The sequence below is a fragment of the Macrobrachium rosenbergii genome, chromosome 44 (assembly GCF_040412425.1).
Source record: "Macrobrachium rosenbergii isolate ZJJX-2024 chromosome 44, ASM4041242v1, whole genome shotgun sequence".
Classification (NCBI taxonomy): Eukaryota; Metazoa; Arthropoda; class Malacostraca; order Decapoda; family Palaemonidae; genus Macrobrachium; species Macrobrachium rosenbergii.
Genome location: NC_089784.1, coordinates 15,734,285 through 15,752,660, shown reverse-complemented (window position 1 = coordinate 15,752,660; position 18,376 = coordinate 15,734,285). Strand labels below are relative to the sequence as shown.

At 32.6% G+C, this 18,376-nt stretch overlaps 1 long non-coding RNA gene across 2 annotated transcripts in view; it reads left to right on the top strand.

The window, feature by feature from the left end:
* LOC136829367 (uncharacterized) overlaps positions 1-18,376 on the top strand; it is a 521,509-nt gene that overhangs the window by 243,753 nt on the left and 259,380 nt on the right. The gene's annotated exons all lie outside the window — the stretch shown is intronic.

Genomic DNA, 18,376 nt, shown 5'->3' with positions numbered 1-18,376 from the left:
CCTTCATTCTTTTATTTCATTCAGTACTTTTTTCGACCGTGTGTACACTGAACAGTAAATATAGGAGAGGCTGTAATTTTTTTTCATTTTCTAGGCATCTTAAGAGCATTTGAAAGTCCAGCATTTGAATGTACAGAAAACGGTAATGTTCTTCCGCGTGAGCATTATTCATCGACATCATCAATTCAGAGACGTCTGGCAAGGTAAAATTTTAGCAGCCAGCTTTGCCAGCCACATTTTTTTGCATTTTCAGTTTACATTAAGTTATAAAATCCATTCAAATCTCCTTTAGTGTTTTATCACATTACAATTGTCTCTGCTGGGTGTACTAACTCCATAGGTCCACACCAAGTCCATTCCTTCCTTTCACAAATTTCAGCATTTGAGGAAGAACCCGCCCTGGCATGAGACCAGAATAATCTAAAGTCTAAACCAACCAACCCACCCACTCAATTAAGTCCGACTTCATTTTCTATTAGCAGTAATCTTGAGAGTATAGCTGATGGGAACCCAGACTGAATTAAGTTCAAAGGTCTGGAGCAAGGTTCTCAATTATTCATCTCCTGTTATCCTTTCCAAGATCCGTATCTTTTTACTTTATGAAAAATGAAAGTCTTGCTCTGGCCGCGATGAGCAGAATTAGTACCGAAATGACTCGAAAATGATGAGAGAGAGAGAGAGAGAGAGAGAGAGAGAGAGAGAGAGAGAGAGAGAGAGAGAGAGAGAGAGAGAGAGCATAATTCAGATACCTGAGTCAACGTCTATTCTTTTCATTCCGCATTTCCTTTTATATGCTAGACAAAGATAAGTGCAAAGTAATATCAGAGAGTAGGAGCATTTACATTTTCGCCCCATGACAGCATTCTTGTTTTCTTTTCTGCAGTGGACGAAGATACGTACAATCTAACAAGAAAGAGAAAGAACATCAGCATTATAAAAGTGCACATTCAAACAAATATGTTCAGAGGTATGAGGAAGAGCAATCCAGGAGAGAAAGGGTGATTTCAATGGATTTTACAACTTGAAGTAAACTGAAACTGTCTGACAAAGTTGGCTGCTAAAATTTTACCTGGACAGAAGTCTCTGAATTGATGACGTCAATGAAAGATGCTCACGCTGACGAATATTTGAACATTACCGTTTGCTGAACATTCATTTGCTTTTAAGATGTCTGAAGAATGAATGAATTGCAGCCTCTCCCATATTTACTGTTCAGTGTATACACGTTCGAAAAAAATATTGAGTGAAATAAAAGAATGAAGGAAAAATATATGTCGTCTACATCGTTTTCGATAGCCTGTCAATAAGGGTCCTATTCGTAATAAAGCTGCCTCTCTTTCCCTCTAATTTGAGATCCTTCTCCACATAATAGCAACTCTGTCACTAAAAAAAGATAGTTTTATATATATATATATATATATATATATATATATATATATATATATATATATATATATATATATATGTGTGTGTGTGTGTGTGTGCATATACGAGTATATATATATGTATGTATGTATATATATATTATATATAATATATATTATATTGTATATTATAGTATATATAATGTATGAATGTGTGTATATGTATATGTGTTTTTGTGTGTGTGTATGAGTGTGTGAATACCACTATGGTGTTGGAATTATCTTTTCCTCTTCGTAATCGGAAAACCGAAACGTTAGCGTCTAGTCTGTCCATTATGAGAACAAAATAATTGGACCCACGTGGAAGTGGTGCTCAAAGGAAAGCTCCCCGCAGCTTGGACGTGAAGAGGAAGTGAGTCGCTGATCTCCTCAGGATAAGTGTGGGAAGTGAGAGCCTAGCAAGATTTCCTTGACCTTTCAAGAGGAGGAGGATCCTCCTTTTAGCTCGTCTACTCAGTGTTGGAAATCGGCTAAAAGAAATATACCCTTAAGGAAGTCGCTCTACAAAAAATAGGAGCTTTAGACCAAAGACAAAGGGCAAAGTAATCGAAGCGAATTTTCTTGAACTTGTTTCATTCTCCAGAAGAAATGAAGACTTAGCGTTGCAATTAGAACTAGCAATCTGTGCTCAGATAGAACCGATGTAAATCTTAGTTCCCTTAAGTGAGAAAATAAATTGATGGAGGACTGATTAATGCTCACAGTTTACACTCCGCAGAATCAGCTTTGATGTCTTATTCCAAAGGAATTGTTTGTCGATATGAGCAAGAGACCCTTTTGAAACAGGTCGTAGGATGTGAAGCGTTGGATATGAATACCAGTAAAACAGACCACGGGATGTGGAAGGTTTGCAGATAAATAGAAAGCCCCTCTTAAATTTTTTTAATGGGCCTTTGGGGTTGAAGACGGCACGAGTTCCGTATTGAAAAGCCTTCAAGATCAAAGTTGTTAAAGACAAAAAAAAAAATAAATAAATAAATAAAGAACAGGTTAATACTAAACCGAAGATACAAAGAGGAAAAAGAATAGAGCCTGAAAATATTAGGTCAATTTTCATTACGAATCACTGTAAAAGCGAAATCAAATTGATTTAAAGAAGGAACAAAACAATATGTAATTAGGCAGAGGAACCATTAGCGTACGGCCACGGTGTTTTTCGGAATGACTAAAAAGCAGATTAGATTAAAGGAGACTTGTGCTCATTAACGCCGCTATTTGAACGTTTATCGGGAGCTGCTTTATGCTAATAACTCCGATATGATTTCAACGTGTATCTCTCTCGGGAAATGTAATGCAAATGACCATTCAGCATAATTACATGCCGCACAAAATGGCAATTCATTTTCTGCCTCGAACCCTTTCTGTTCTGACCAGCATTGAATTTCTTATTTTGGGAACTCAATACACAAAACATAGCAGAACAATAGCCGCTTTTGGCCCGGATTTTGACTGTGATCATTTAAACTAGATGGAAATGTTTTCCAACTACTTTTATATGTAGGTCTTTAAAGACTGAAATATCCTGCCAACGTCTTTATATATATATATATATATATATATATATATATATATATATATATATATATATATATATATATATATATATATATATATGTATAATATATATATATATATATATATATATATATATATATATATATATATATATATGACTTGACAAAACAATCCATTCTGAGGCGGCCAATTCGATTTAAAGTTGTGCGCGACAGTTCCCTAAGGACTACACCTAGGGAATCACTGTGAATTTTAGCAGGCCCAACAGGAAATGAAAAAGCGACAAAGATTCGAAAGAAATAAACAAATCTGGCGTAGAGTTCACTGATGCCATTTAAAAAATTGATGCCCAAGGACAAATGATGAATGATGACGATGATGACGACGATGATGATTATTCGTTATCATTTACATCACAAAATGTTTCCCGTTCATTACTGTGTGAAAAATAGTAATATCAGCCTGTATTTTTATCGAAAGCCAAATCGATGAAATAGATATAAATATTTCCTGTAGATACGAAGAATAACGCCATAAATGAAGAGAAGAATTTTTTTACATAATTGTGTATTTTATTGATACATGTATACGTTTAATTATTTCCCCCTATCTAAAAATTTCCTTTCATACATCTCCTTTCTTCCTGGAAGCTTGACACTATTTCTCATGAACTTCAGTCATAAAATTCCTATCTACAGTCTGCATCTCCATTGCAAGACTATCCATTTACATTTTCAATTTACATTTTCCATTACCTCCACGATGTAAATCACAGCCAGACGGTCGAGGGATCTTTGGTGTCTGTCACCAGATGGAATAAATGTTACATTGAAGCGATCCAACTCGATCCCACCTACGATCGTAAAATTCCATTTTCATTTGGAGAATTTCCCAAAGTGTGTCGTGGCAACAATTTCAGTGAAGCCAAAGCACGACCTGAATGGGTTTCTACCCAGAATGACTCATCGGTAAAACAATAAGAGTTCAGTTGGAAGTCTGTTATGCAGGCATTATATATTGATGTTATGCTTGAACGTATCGCGAACCGAAATCTCTTTGCTTCATCATTCAGGATGATTAAATTTTTCCATTACCTTTGTTTTTCAAGGCCGATTTCAAATGGGGCTAGATTTTCATATGTTACGTCTGAAACGAAAATTCAAGAGTTAGTGACATGAAAGTTTTATTATTTTCCTTAAAATTTTGTTTTATTTGATTTTGGTTTTAAATCAAACTTGTTGACATTATATATATATATATATATATATATATATATATATATATATATATATATATATATATATATATATATATATATATATATATATATAATATAACTTTATTGTTAGAATTTTATTCCTCTGCCATGAATGACGAGGTTTCCAATGCATATAATTAGGAAAAATGGAGACTGATAGAAACTGGGCCTTGGAAGTACTGGGTTCAGTAAACTTCCTGGCTTCACAATTACGTACGTACATCAGGTAGAAAATCTAAGTAAACAGAAGGTTAATGAGAAGTTCACGACTGGTGTCGGAACAAAAAGAACAAAAAATAAGCACTAGAATATGCACTAAAATGTGCACTAGATCATCGTGTATAAGAAATGAAGTAGCTTCCTCGTTCTTACAGCAGAGGAACATAAATCCTTGGCCTGTGCTTCATATCGTGTAAGGTTTACAGAATTACACGTTACACTAAAACCATCAGATCATTAAAATCTGCCTTTCCATTTTATATGAGAAGAGTACCCCAAGGGGGCTATAGATTTTTAACTGAAATTGTGTTTGAGTATTGGTTTTTCTTCATGAGTATTTTACAATAGTATTCTATCAAGGTTAATTGATATTCATCAATGCCAGGATTTGAACGTTTATGGGCAGTTACTTAATCATGATAAATCTAGGGGGATATCGTCAGAAACATAATTCAAATGCTATTTATTATGGCTTCCACACCAAAACACAATTAATGAGACAGGATCATTTCCATTCACAGAAATAAATGTCGGTTTTGTGAAATCGAAAGAAAGATGTGTGTAGGAATTATAAGAGATTTTTTAAAAATTATCTATGATTTTTTTTTTCATTTCATGAAAGTAAACTTTACCATCACCCTAGTAAATTTATAGTAAAATTCAAATTCCTTAAATAATATTATTTAAACTCTCATTTGACCGTAATATTGTGAATTAATATTACCGTCGTTTTATTTTTATTTTCATTGTTCTTTTCGTCATACGAATTATCACTGCTCTGGCCATTGTTCTTGTTACTGATTTTCTTCTTCTTCTTCTTCTTCTTCTTCTTCTTCTTCTTCTTCTTCTTCTTCTTCTTCTTCTTCTTTTTTTTCTTCTTCTTCTTCTTCTTCTTCTTCTTCTTCTTCTTCTTCTTCTTCTCATTATTATCATTACTGCTAGTATATCATTATTGTTATTGTCATTATTATTATTATTATTATTATTATTATTATTATTATTATTAGTAGTAGTAGTAGTAGTAGTAGTAGTAGTAGTAGTAGTAGTAGTAGTAGTAGTGTTCCCTTGGTAATTTCACCAAACCGAAGGGGTCATTGTGTAAAATCAACATGCTGTACTTTTCATTGCAGGGCAACGCACTCAAAAGGACCAAAATATTTATTCACAACGCACAACAACAGCAGAAATCTGCATGCCGTCGCGACGGTGTCGTTTTTCAACTCTATCTATTTTTCCTTTCGAGGGAGATTCTTGTAACTCGCAGGATAACGGAGACCTTCCCCGATATTGCGCTTCGCCTTTATCACGGAGGGCCTGAAACGCTTCCACTTAAACTCGGGACATAAATTCCCAATTCAGGTGCATGACAGTTCCAATTGAGCCTCCGCTGCAAGACGATCCATATATCCGCGTTCGATTCCTTGCACGACATAAATCACCGCCGGACGATTTGAGGAATCTTTTGTCGTCTGTCGGTAGATGGAACGAATATCGCATCCGTAGCGAATCAAGCAGTTCCATCAAGTTTTATGAAAAATTGTTATCATTTGAGAAATTCGCAAATGCATCACTGTAACAAGTTACTAAGTCCGAGGAACGAATTGAAATCTGGCATTGCATCAGTTCTAAGTGACTGTAGATTTTTTTTCCTCGAAATGGATTTAAATAAAAATTTTCCGTTTTCAAAATCATTTATTTGGCAAGCTCAATAATGTCACTTAAATTATGATGTATTTATGAAGTTTTTTAAACTAAAATCCAACTGTAATACGGTTTTAGCACATGAACGTATGAAATTCGATTCTGAAAGCTTTTGATCTCTCTCTCTCTCTCTCTCTCTCTCTCTCTCTCTCTCTCTCTCTCTCTCTCTCTCTCTCTCTCTCTCTCTCTCTCTCTCTCTCTAGCTAGGATAACCTAGAGCAACAGCCCATGCCAGCACAAGGTTAACTTAATCTAAAACTCTCTCTCTCTCTCTCTCTCTCTCTCTCTCTCTCTCTCTCTCTCTCTCTCTCTCTCTCTCTCTCTCCATGTTTATTTTCAAACAGTTTGTTGAATGTTCTTTAGTGGAGAGTGACTTCATAAAAAAAAGTAGACATTTCCTCTTAGCACCGAAAATATGCATTGGTCTTTTTCATAGTCACAAAGTTTACTTGACAAACATTGGAAAAAAGTAACTTCGGGAACTGTGTTCAGAATTTGCTAGCATTTTCAGAGGCTGAATCTCTTAAAAATCCAAAATAAACGTAAAAACAACAGTCTAACTTCTGTATATTAATTACTGAACACAAAATTAAATGTTACGGATTAGTGAAACCTCGATATTTATGTAGGAAAATATCTATTCTTTGACAACAAAATCATAAAACAAATGAACTACATTAAGAATTATGGAGAGGTTTTGGTATACAGGATCTTTTGGGAACAAGACGAATTACTGCCTTTGCTTTTAGGAAATAATAAGGGAAAGCACATAAAATTTTCTTACGTAAAGAAGCATTATTTCTTAATTCATATGTATGGATATTCAAGATTTTCTATGTAAAATTATTTTTGCCACGAGCCTTTTTCTTCTTTGTTAAGGGTATTATCACAAGAGCTCAGCATCCAGGTTTAGGAATGAGGTTGCTAACCCTCTCCCCCTTACCTGTCCCCAGCAGATTGTTACCCATTTATAGCTGAGTGGACTGGTGGGCGGTAGGCCAGAGGCGAGCCACTTCCCCTGCAAACATGAGCCGAGAACTCTCTCTCCCTCATATATATATATATATATATATATATATATATATATATATATATATATATATATATATATATATATATATATATATATCAATATATATATATATATATATATATATATATATATATATATATATATATATATATATATATATATATATATATGTGTGTGTGTGTGTGTGTTTGTGTATGTATGTGTGTATACACCAGTTCTTTCATTATCTATGAAACAAAAAAAATCACCTTTAAGGCAAGTACGCTTTTGAATACATAGAATAGGAAAGGACGCATCTCCAAGAACCGTCTACTCCGAAAGGAAACGATATGTAATTAAAGAATGCATGTATACATGGACGATTACCAATGATAAATTATATACAATGTGTACAGAGATGCATCCTCGTCATATGCAATTAAACACTCGCAGACATTCAAGAATAATTTTGCTTTATTTAAGCAAAGTAAGCTTTAACTTTTGTCACTTTCTCAAACGTTAACAAAAGTTGCCTTATTGTCTATTCCTTGGATTTCTAAAAATCTGGTCTTTTTCTGTTTCAGAATATTTGCTTCCGATTAAGTCAAAGAATCTCATTTCCTCCTGTGAATTAGTAATTATTCTCTCTCTCTCTCTCTCTCTCTCTCTCTCTCTCTCTCTCTCTCTCTCTCTCTCTCTCTCTCTCTCTCTCTCTCTCTCTCTCTCTCAGGGCATATGAACCCGACCAACAGAACCGTGAACCGATTGCATCTAGGAAATGTATTATTATTTCCCAAATGGTGTTTCCTCCTCTTTCTTACCCCTAGGCCTTTTCATTTCAGCTATTCTTAACCCGGTAACCGTGAAAGCATAAAATCCCAAACCTTTCAGAATTGAATTTCACTGGATTTTATTTTGGTTGAAAACTTCATAGATATATCAGAATTTTCTGGTGGTTATCAGTACTATGATCAAGTTTTAGTTGTTTTGAATTCTTTCGAAATAACGAATTCATGGGCCCTAAAAAAAAAAAAAGAAATTTCATCAAATTTAAATTGCGGTATATTTACATAGAGTTCACGATGCAAAAATATTAAATTTGGTAATCAAATCTGCATTGATGAGTTGGAAATAACTGTATACACGCCTCGTCTCTGCTGGAAATATCACACAAAATAAGTTTCGGTGGATTTTCATTCTTATGTTAATTTCCTTATATAAAGCATTTTCGAAAATTTCTCAGTTCTTATCTATTGCTTTTATCTGCCCATGAAGCTTTCTTTAACTTGTTTCACTTTGCAATAAATGTCCTTTTTAATGAAGAATTAGTTATAGTGATTACCTTTTTTGATAAATTTTGATATATCGTTTCATTCAATCTCGTATAACAAAAATTTTATGACAAAGAAATACCCTCAGTTGAGAAAGGAACCGCAGGAAATTTCTCAGATCTGCTTAAAATTTCAAAGATCTTCAGGAAATTTCAAAGGTCTCCTTAAAAGGCCTGATAAGAACCTATTTGTTAAGCCCATAAAGTAAACGTGATACCTGATTTTGTAATGGAGAACGTAAATTCATTTTCTGTAAGGGTTGTTTTAGAAATAGGTTGTAAAAGATAATAGTCTTGGAACTCAAAATTATCCCCAACCAAGTCATGGTGCAAAATTTAACCACTGACAGCCATTCTTTTCTTGATGACAGACATTAAATATTATAAGGTAGACAGTGAAAAGGAACAGTAAATTCATAATTTAGATATAAGAGAGACTTACACGAATACAGTTTAAAGCAAGGTGTTGAAATGTATTTCCTCTGCATACTGAATATAAATCATCGTAAAGCATCAAATAAATCTGAAACTGAGTAATCTCATGCAACATTTGTTCCATTACAATTAGGTCACTTATTTCAGTATTTGAAGTAAAGGTGGTAAACCGCCAGATGGATTTTATTCATGACTTTCCCATGATTATAATTTACATTGCAATTTGGTAGTGTTATCATTACCAAGAGCCATTTGCTTAGTTTAAACCCTTAAGTTTCCTTTAAAGATTTAGCGTGCACCTTTGGCAAAATATTAATTTTTCATGATTGCGTGTTCATAAATTTAGCTCTGTTGTTCGTAATTAGCGCAAAATATAGATATCTTTTCGCTGGGGAGGTAAACGACGTATTTGTTTCAACGTCACGGGCTTATTATTCATGAACATTTTTTTTTTATTTCGTATTGATATAATAATATATATTGAGATCCTGAATTCATATAAATACCTATACTGAAATCGTACAACTCTCCAAACACTGCACTGGACTACTACAAGTTCTAAGCCATCTACAGGAACACAGAGACACTCGTGCAATCTTTTTGCACATTGCAGAGATATGTAACAGATAGTCTGAAGCAGAACCAGAGACAGAAATTATACGTGCGCCAACTTTCCAGCGGTTCATGATCTCTTAATAGGAGCTGTTAATCATGCTGCATACAGCCTCTGATTGTATAATGCCCTCTACTTAAAGATATAGATAACAAAATTTCTATGTATTAGTCAACAGTAACAGTGAAAGTAAACGGCAGAGAGAGAGAGAGAGAGAGAGAGAGAGAGAGAGAGAGAGAGAGAGAGAGAGAGAGAGAGAGAACTACTCGGACTTTTAGTAACCTAGCCTATCAACCAACGAGAGGTTGCGTTTTACAAAAATCTGTTCATATATCCACGAGTTATAATAGAACTGAAATGTTGACACATATGTAACGGATATTTACTGAAAAAGTCAAAATCGTAATGACAAAGTAGCTGTCAAAGTGAGAGTGCGCAGTCCTTAGTAATACAGTATCTATCACTGCAAAATATTATATTCACTCAAGCTAGGAAATGCCATCGATCCTGGCTCTATAATTCTTTTCTTGCTTGCATAATTTAAATTCAGAAGTGAAGCGAGTTAACCATAGCGCATAAATTTTACTCTTTGACAATTTATATTGCTTTCTTGTCAGTTTTCACGTAGTTGGCCTTTGCTTTCAGTACTGTCTTTGTTAAGCAAAATCAAGAAACCATCGCGCTTATGTTAGTGACTGAAAACGAACATATTCATTTTAAAGAAGTTTCAGCATTCAAGCAAACGACATTTACCCTGTATTTATGTCTCTTAATCAAACCATTCTTCATTCATCCCCATTGTTTTTCAAGTTCCGAAGTGGAGGTGAAACTGGAGAATTCGTACTCAAGGGGAACCCATAATGCAAATGCAACATTTGCATTTAAAACCGGGGAAATCGCGGGAGCTTTCAGCTCTCGGGAGAGTTATCAGCCATATAAATCGGGTCTTGAGTATCGTTTTACTTGATTTGCGATATTGAGCTTCCTGATACAGCCTCTGTTCGACGAGCATCTGCTTCTTTATACTGATGAAGGAAACGATACCAAGGAAATGAACAGTGTATCCAGCGTTAAGGCATTTCCCCTATGAATTCGAAAACAAGTTGCGTTCGCTTCGCATATTGAGATTGGTACATTATCCTAGGGGCGAGTTCATTCGAGCATAGCAAATAGGGTGCGCCTTTTTCATTGCTAACGATATAGGTTTGTTATAAAACGTTATATTTTTACCTTTAGGTTACATAATACGCGTAACGGTAGCGTTTATGTTAGTTTAATTAGGCACGCACGAGTTGTTTCCAAAGTCTAAATTGTCTAGAAAGTTGAGATTTAGCTGTAACCGAGTATCTAACATATTAATAGTATCACAAACGTTTGGATTTTTTATTGAAAGTGTTTTGCCTTATTTATACTATGATATCTTCTTCCGGTGTCGATCAGAGGGATTTTTATAATCATTTTCAACTTGTGGAAGGGTCTATCTTGTCCTCTGTGCACATGCAGTCCATTCAGCTACCGCTAGGACATTGGTTCATCTCATTTCTGCGCGGACTGCTCTCTCTTTCCATAAAGGAATCATAAACCACTGAGACCTCAACTGTTGTTTTGTGTGCTACCAAGCTCGACTTCCTTCCTCACGAAAGTGACCATGTCATTCAGTTTTCAGTTCTCAAAGACTCGAGTAATTGACTTTTGTCATCACTTTCCGGAATTTTATGTCTTTTTATGATTATAATTTTGAAATTTTACAATGACTTATTCCACCGAATGCTTGTAATATTATATTATATATATTATATATATATATATATATATATATATATATATATATATATATGTATATATACATATACATATATATATTATACATATGTACATATATATGTACACATATATATATACACACATATATACATATATATATATATATATATATATATATATATATATATATATATATATATATATATATATATATATATATATATGTGTATAATGTATATATATATTTATATATAAATATTTTTATATATGTGTTTATATATACATATATGTGTGTGTAATCAAATAATATTAAAACACTTTTTATCCAGTTAATCTTTTAGAGCCGAACTGATGAAAGAAGGAACAGCTTTAAAGCTGAAATTTATTTTTATCTATCGATCCTGAGGGCGGCATCTCTCCTTGGAATCATGTCAAGACTCCTTGGGGACAGAAAAAGAAGAAGAAGAAGTCGAGAATTTCGGATTTTTCATTTGTGATTTTATCATAAGAAAAATGATTGAAGATAACCTAAGGGGCTTAATCTGTAGTGTTCTATAAGATGCAAAATTGCATGATTTAAAGGCATTTAATTCAGTTTCTTACAGTCCCAAATATGTCAAAATGACTGATCTGTAAAATACCTAAAACCAAACATCAAAAGTATACACAAATATTCATTTCAAAATCTCTCATTGCAAGATAAAATAAAACTAAAAGGTCTTGATATTATTTAATATTTCAATATTTTTATAAAATAAAAGTAGGTCGTAATATTATCTAAAATACCAGAGCCATCCTCGTCTTTTCACAGGCAGGCGAGTAGAGCATCGACCGCCTGCATGAAAGTAAACACGGTAAGTCTGTAAAAGCCTAAGGCCGATGAGAGCAAGTAAGGTGGGGATTACGTTATGCGGACGTGGAAAGTTTCCGTCGTTATCAGGTGAAAATAAAATGGAATTACGTTCATATTTTTGAAGCTATTATCATGCGTCTTTCGTTATCAACAGTTTTATATATCAGCACTTTATCACTCTAATATTAGCCATTTCATACTCAGTTTATGACACAATTTCAAATCCCATAATTTCGCAGCTGTATCTACAGCTTCTATTCTCATTTTTCTTCTTGAAACTATTACAGTATATCTTTCGTTATCAAATATTTGATGTATCAAGACTTTATCACTGCAAATATTAGGCAGTTCATACTCAATTTATGACACATTTTCTTATCCCATAATTTCGCAGCTACATCTAAAGTTCCTATTCTCACTTTCTTACAGCACAATTAGACACAGCAAATCCCTGTCTAGGTGTCATTTTTCACACCTGATATTCCTCAACCAACATTTGCGCAATAATTACTTCATTGTATCCTTTATACGATAAATTCTCTTTACTATATGAGTTGTCTCTGTATTTCCAAATTTTCTGATTCAGCTCAGATAAGTAGCATAGTACACACACACACAGATATGTATATATATATATATATATATATATATATATATATATATATATATATATATATATATATATATATATATATATATATATATATATATATATATATATATATATATATATATATATATATATATGTGTGTGTAAATATATGTGTTCGCGTGTGTACGTGTTTGTGTGTGATTTTACTTATATATATATATATATATATATATATATATATATATATATATATATATATATATATATATATATATATATATATATATAATAAATATCAACATAGAAGAAGGAAGAATAGAAGCAATAAATTAATGCTAGCATCTGGGAGTAAATATATCGGAAAATGGAGCAGGTACAGGAACTGAATAAGTTTTAAAAATTAGGAAAAACTTGAAGTGTCATTAAAAAAAAGTTTAACGGATGAAGGGATTATTGAAGTGTGGATGTTGAATGTTAATAAAACAAATTGAAGATGCGGAGATGAACTGCTTGCGTTGAGTGTGAATCATATGGAGAATGAGATAGGATAAAGAATATAGAGGCATGCAGAAGTAGTTATAAAAGGTTAAGCATAAAAGTGAAGCGATAGATAATAAAGTTTCGAGATGGTTCAGGCCTGTGGAGAGATTGGAGGATGGTAAGTTGGCGGGAAGACTTTGTAATTAGGAAGTGGGATGGAGGAGTAGCAGACGACTTAGAAAAGGCTGAGCAGCTGCTGTGGAAGAGGTTTTGGAAAGGAAGGGTCTCAGAATCGAAATTCGAAAGTGCTCGTAAAATTGAGGCGTATTGTGCGGTGTAGCTATGAAGTTTGATAACCTGCTGTTGAGTAATCTGTGCAGGTCCATGTATCAGGTATTTTTTTGTGGAAGTTTTCTGAACAGGGTATTCATCCACTGTGCAGAAGTTATTATTTGAATTTGGCAGTGGTTTGTCTTTTCTGAGAAGACATCCTCCTTTAGGGGAAACGGGTCAATGTTAAAATCTCTCTCTCTCTCTCTCTCTCTCTCTCTCTCTCTCTGTGTGTGTATATGTATGTATACACAAACACAAATGTATATGCATATATATGTGTGTGTATGAGTGTACGTATGTATATAAGCACTTTACAAGGCCATCTCCTGGTTTTCTGTTTATACACTGTATATATATATATATATATATATATATATATATATATATATATATATATATATATATATATATATATATATATATATATATATATATATACATATATATATATATATATATATATATATATATATATATATATATATATATATATATATATATATATATATATATATATATACACACACACATATATATAAGTATATATAAATATTTATTTCATTTCTATTGCTTTTTCAGAAATGTTAGAAACAGCATTAGTATTATTGTATCAGCCATTGTAGTAGTAGTATTTGCAGTATCATTTGTATTGCTAATTAATAGTTCCCTTTGAAGTACTGGTACTTTCCGTTGTTAATTGTTACTGAGGCCTATCCGCGCTCTGCAGATTTTATAATTGCCTTTATTTATATGGTCAGTTTGGTCACCACAACGCTATATTACCCCATCTTGGTAAATTTGGACACCCATTTCTGGGAAATCTATGTGAGCATTACAAATTACAGAAAATAAAACACATATCGCTTCCCGATACAAAAATTGCTGGCGCACAAACTCCAAATGACGCTCAACTAACGCAATGCATTTGTGTTCCATTTACGGATATCAGTGATATTGCGGTACTTGGCTCACGGAGGGAACATATAATTATTGTTCGTTGCTCGGGATGGTTTAATCAATGGCGCAAGAGGGAAACAACATATCAAAGTATTTAGTATACTGAAGCTTCTATTAATATTGGGCGTCTCTCGTTCTATTAGGCACTGGCTCTAATTAAATGGCGGGAGGAGAGACATCCTCGGTTTCAGTCTCAAGCTGAATTCATTGTTTACAGTTTCTCTCCTAAATATGTAACTTGTTTAAATTAAGTGATTGAAAGAGGACGGGTTCCCATTGAATAAGGTATGCCATAGAGAGGACATGTATAATCTCATTCAATAAACAATTATTGTAGCAGCTATTGTTTCTTAGATAGACCTAGAGAAGCATAGGTGCTAATATATATATATATATATATATATATATATATATATATATATATATATATATATATATATATATATATATATATATATATATATATATATATATATATATATATATATATATATATATATATATATATATATATATATATATATAATATATATATATATATATATGTATATACAGGATATATATGTATATATACATATATGTTATATATACATATATTATATATATACATTATATATATATATATATATATATATATATATATATATATATATATATATATATATATATATATATATATATATATATCGAAGAGGCTGCTTGCTTATATAGGAACCTCAGTAGTCAAAAGTCTGTGTACAACGCTCTTTGGGAATCCAACTGATGACGAAGCACTTGTAAATTAAAACTCCTCTTTGAGTGTAGGTTATTCCTGAGGTATGGTGAAATAGATATTGGACGATATCTGTGGCTTAATCTTTTAAATTAATATAGAGATAGGTAGATTGTGTGTGTATATATATATATATATATATATATATATATATATATATATATATATATATATATATATATATGTCTGTATTTTGGCTACTTTTCAGGGCTTGATAAATGACAGATTCAGCAATGTTTCCTTGTATATATATATATATATATATATATATATATATATATATATATATATATATATATATATATATATATATGTATATATATAGATAGATAGATACATAGATAGACAGATAGAAAGAAACATTGCTGAATCTGTCATTTATCAGGCCTTGAAAAGTAGCCAAAATACATCTAAAACAAAAATCCAATAGATTTCGTCCGACCATTGAGAACGAGAGTCAGACGAATGATTCATCGATTTCCCGTCTCCGAAGTGCCGCTAAAGAACAGCCTTTCCGTTTCCTTATTGTTCCTTGCACCGGCAAGTGTTTTCATCTATATTCTAACATTTTCCACGCTACGCTGCAAATTGGTGTTATTGAGTTTCACAGTAATGACGTAAACAAAGATCAAATTTGGCTTGAAACTCACAGATCTTTGAATTAGTAAATATGACGAATGATGACCATGAAATTAGGAAATAAACCTCTGAAAAATAGTAGAAATGCCTAAATATACAGTGTAATTTTTGGAACATGTTTGAATAGGCTCATACATTTTTGACATAATTAGCGTAAATGGCTGCAAAAAGAAAAAAAAAATAAGGGGTAAAAACAAGAAAAGGAATAGTACTAATTAACTGCATACCAGAGATGGAAATGTGTGTGCGTATAAAAGAGAGAGAGAAGAGAGAGAGAGAGAGAGAGAGAGAGAGAGAGAGAGAGAATTTTCACCACTCATCCGATAGCATCTAGATTTACTTCGACCGGAAGAGGATAGAAATCTTCTTCATCTTTCCTAGTATTTAGGGACAGGATCTGTGTAGCACTATCAAATTGAATTCGTCCCTCTGAGTATGACCTTTTTACGCAAACATTAAGGTTACTTGTTGTGTTAATAGTTTGGTTTATTCAAGAGTAGGAAAACTAGACTCTATTGTACAGAAATATAGATTATTTTCATTATTCTCTGTGCAGCAGTTACATCAGTAAATGCACTCACCAGTAAAGGTGGTGTGTATATATGCAGAGGTTAATTACAGTATCAGGGTCCCTTTATATGTATTACCAGTGGATTTGTCATTGGTTAGGTATAACTGTTGAAATTCAAAGTCATGGAAAATTTCCAGAAAGAAGCACTGTCTTCAAAGGGGTCCAGTTTATAAAAAGAGGCTAATTTTCTTCATTGGACACTAATTTTTACTTGTATTTTCCCTGTCTTATATATATATATATATATATATATATATATATATATATATATATATACATATATATATATATATATATATATATATATATATATATATATAATAATTAACTGAGAAAGAAATTTATAATTCATAAAATGATTTCCACCCTCAACCCCTTAAAAATATGAAACTGGTCCATTTGCACTGAGGAAAATCGTGAAGTACAATTTGAGCACTTGGACAAATAAACATACCTTAATAACTCGCTTGTTTTCGAGCATCGTTAACCCTGCTTTTGAAAGATCATCACGGAGATGTAATTATTTGTTCTTTCGCTTTCTAAGGAAATTTCCATGACAGAAAAATCTTCATCGTTTTCCTTTGTCTTTATCATACGTTATCACACTTTATGTTAAAGTAAACTGCAAGTTTATTTCTTTAAAAATAGAACACTGGCCAAAATATATCCTTTGCCTGTTTTTTAAACACTGGACGACAATGGCAATAATTAAGAGGTTCATAAATTTATGAGCGTGAATTAGAAATTAGAGACATGTAAGTTTCGTATTTCCGATTGTCAACGAAAGAGTTGACTCTGTGTATTTGCTGGCAAGTTAAAATAATGAAATATCTCACATACATTTAGAAATCGAAGAAAGAACAACATAATTAATTCCAGGAATAAAATACGTCGCATGACTTAAATAGCATCTGTAGTTACCATACCTTAGTCTGCAAATTATGATAGAATTTATTCTTTGAACAACTGGCAAGATACTGAAAATGGCTTTTGCTTTCTATAGATTCGTGGGTGTGCTTATAATGGAAATATTGTGGTTTTCTTTCATTTAAAAATATGATTTTAGGTATATAGCCACAACCACAGTTTTACCTACTGAGATACCACGTAAGGGTTATCCTTTTTTAAGTTATATGACATCAGTATAAGTTATATGACACCAGTATAAATTATATGACACCAATATAAACTTCAGCAACCTTTCTCCCCAAGGTCTCACCTGACTTAAGAGTGGGCGGTCCAACGAGGCTGATCTTAATGTTTGCTTACATTAGATCTCAAAATATTGGTCTGTTCCTTACCCTCCTTACCCCTGACTCTCAGCACTGACCTTTAAACTTTCACCCTCGTTATGCCGTGACTGAAGCAGCAGGGCAAGTTCATGTTCACCGATGATTCACAGCGGAACAAAATTACAGTGCCTCTGTTGATGAAGGCCATAGTTTTAACGTGCTTGAAATATACATGAATGCATATGCACACACGCGCACTTTTATATGCATATACTTACATACACACACACACACATCTATATATATATATATATATATATATATATATTTATATATTGTAAATATATATACATATATACACGTACACACACACACACACACACACACACACACACACATATATATATATATATATATATATATATATATATATATATATATATATATATATATATATATATATATATATATAGTATATATAATGGTCCAATGCAAGTTTGTTGCAGGATTGGTGTAGGCGTTACAGTTAGCAAGGTTGCCACCTTCAAAACCAGATTCTTAATTCTTAGAAACGGGAGGACCTCTTGTTATTTCTGAAATCATAATTTTAGATGGGAAATTCTACATATACTCCATTCTTTTCGTAGAGACGACCCCTACAAATTAAAAGGACCCA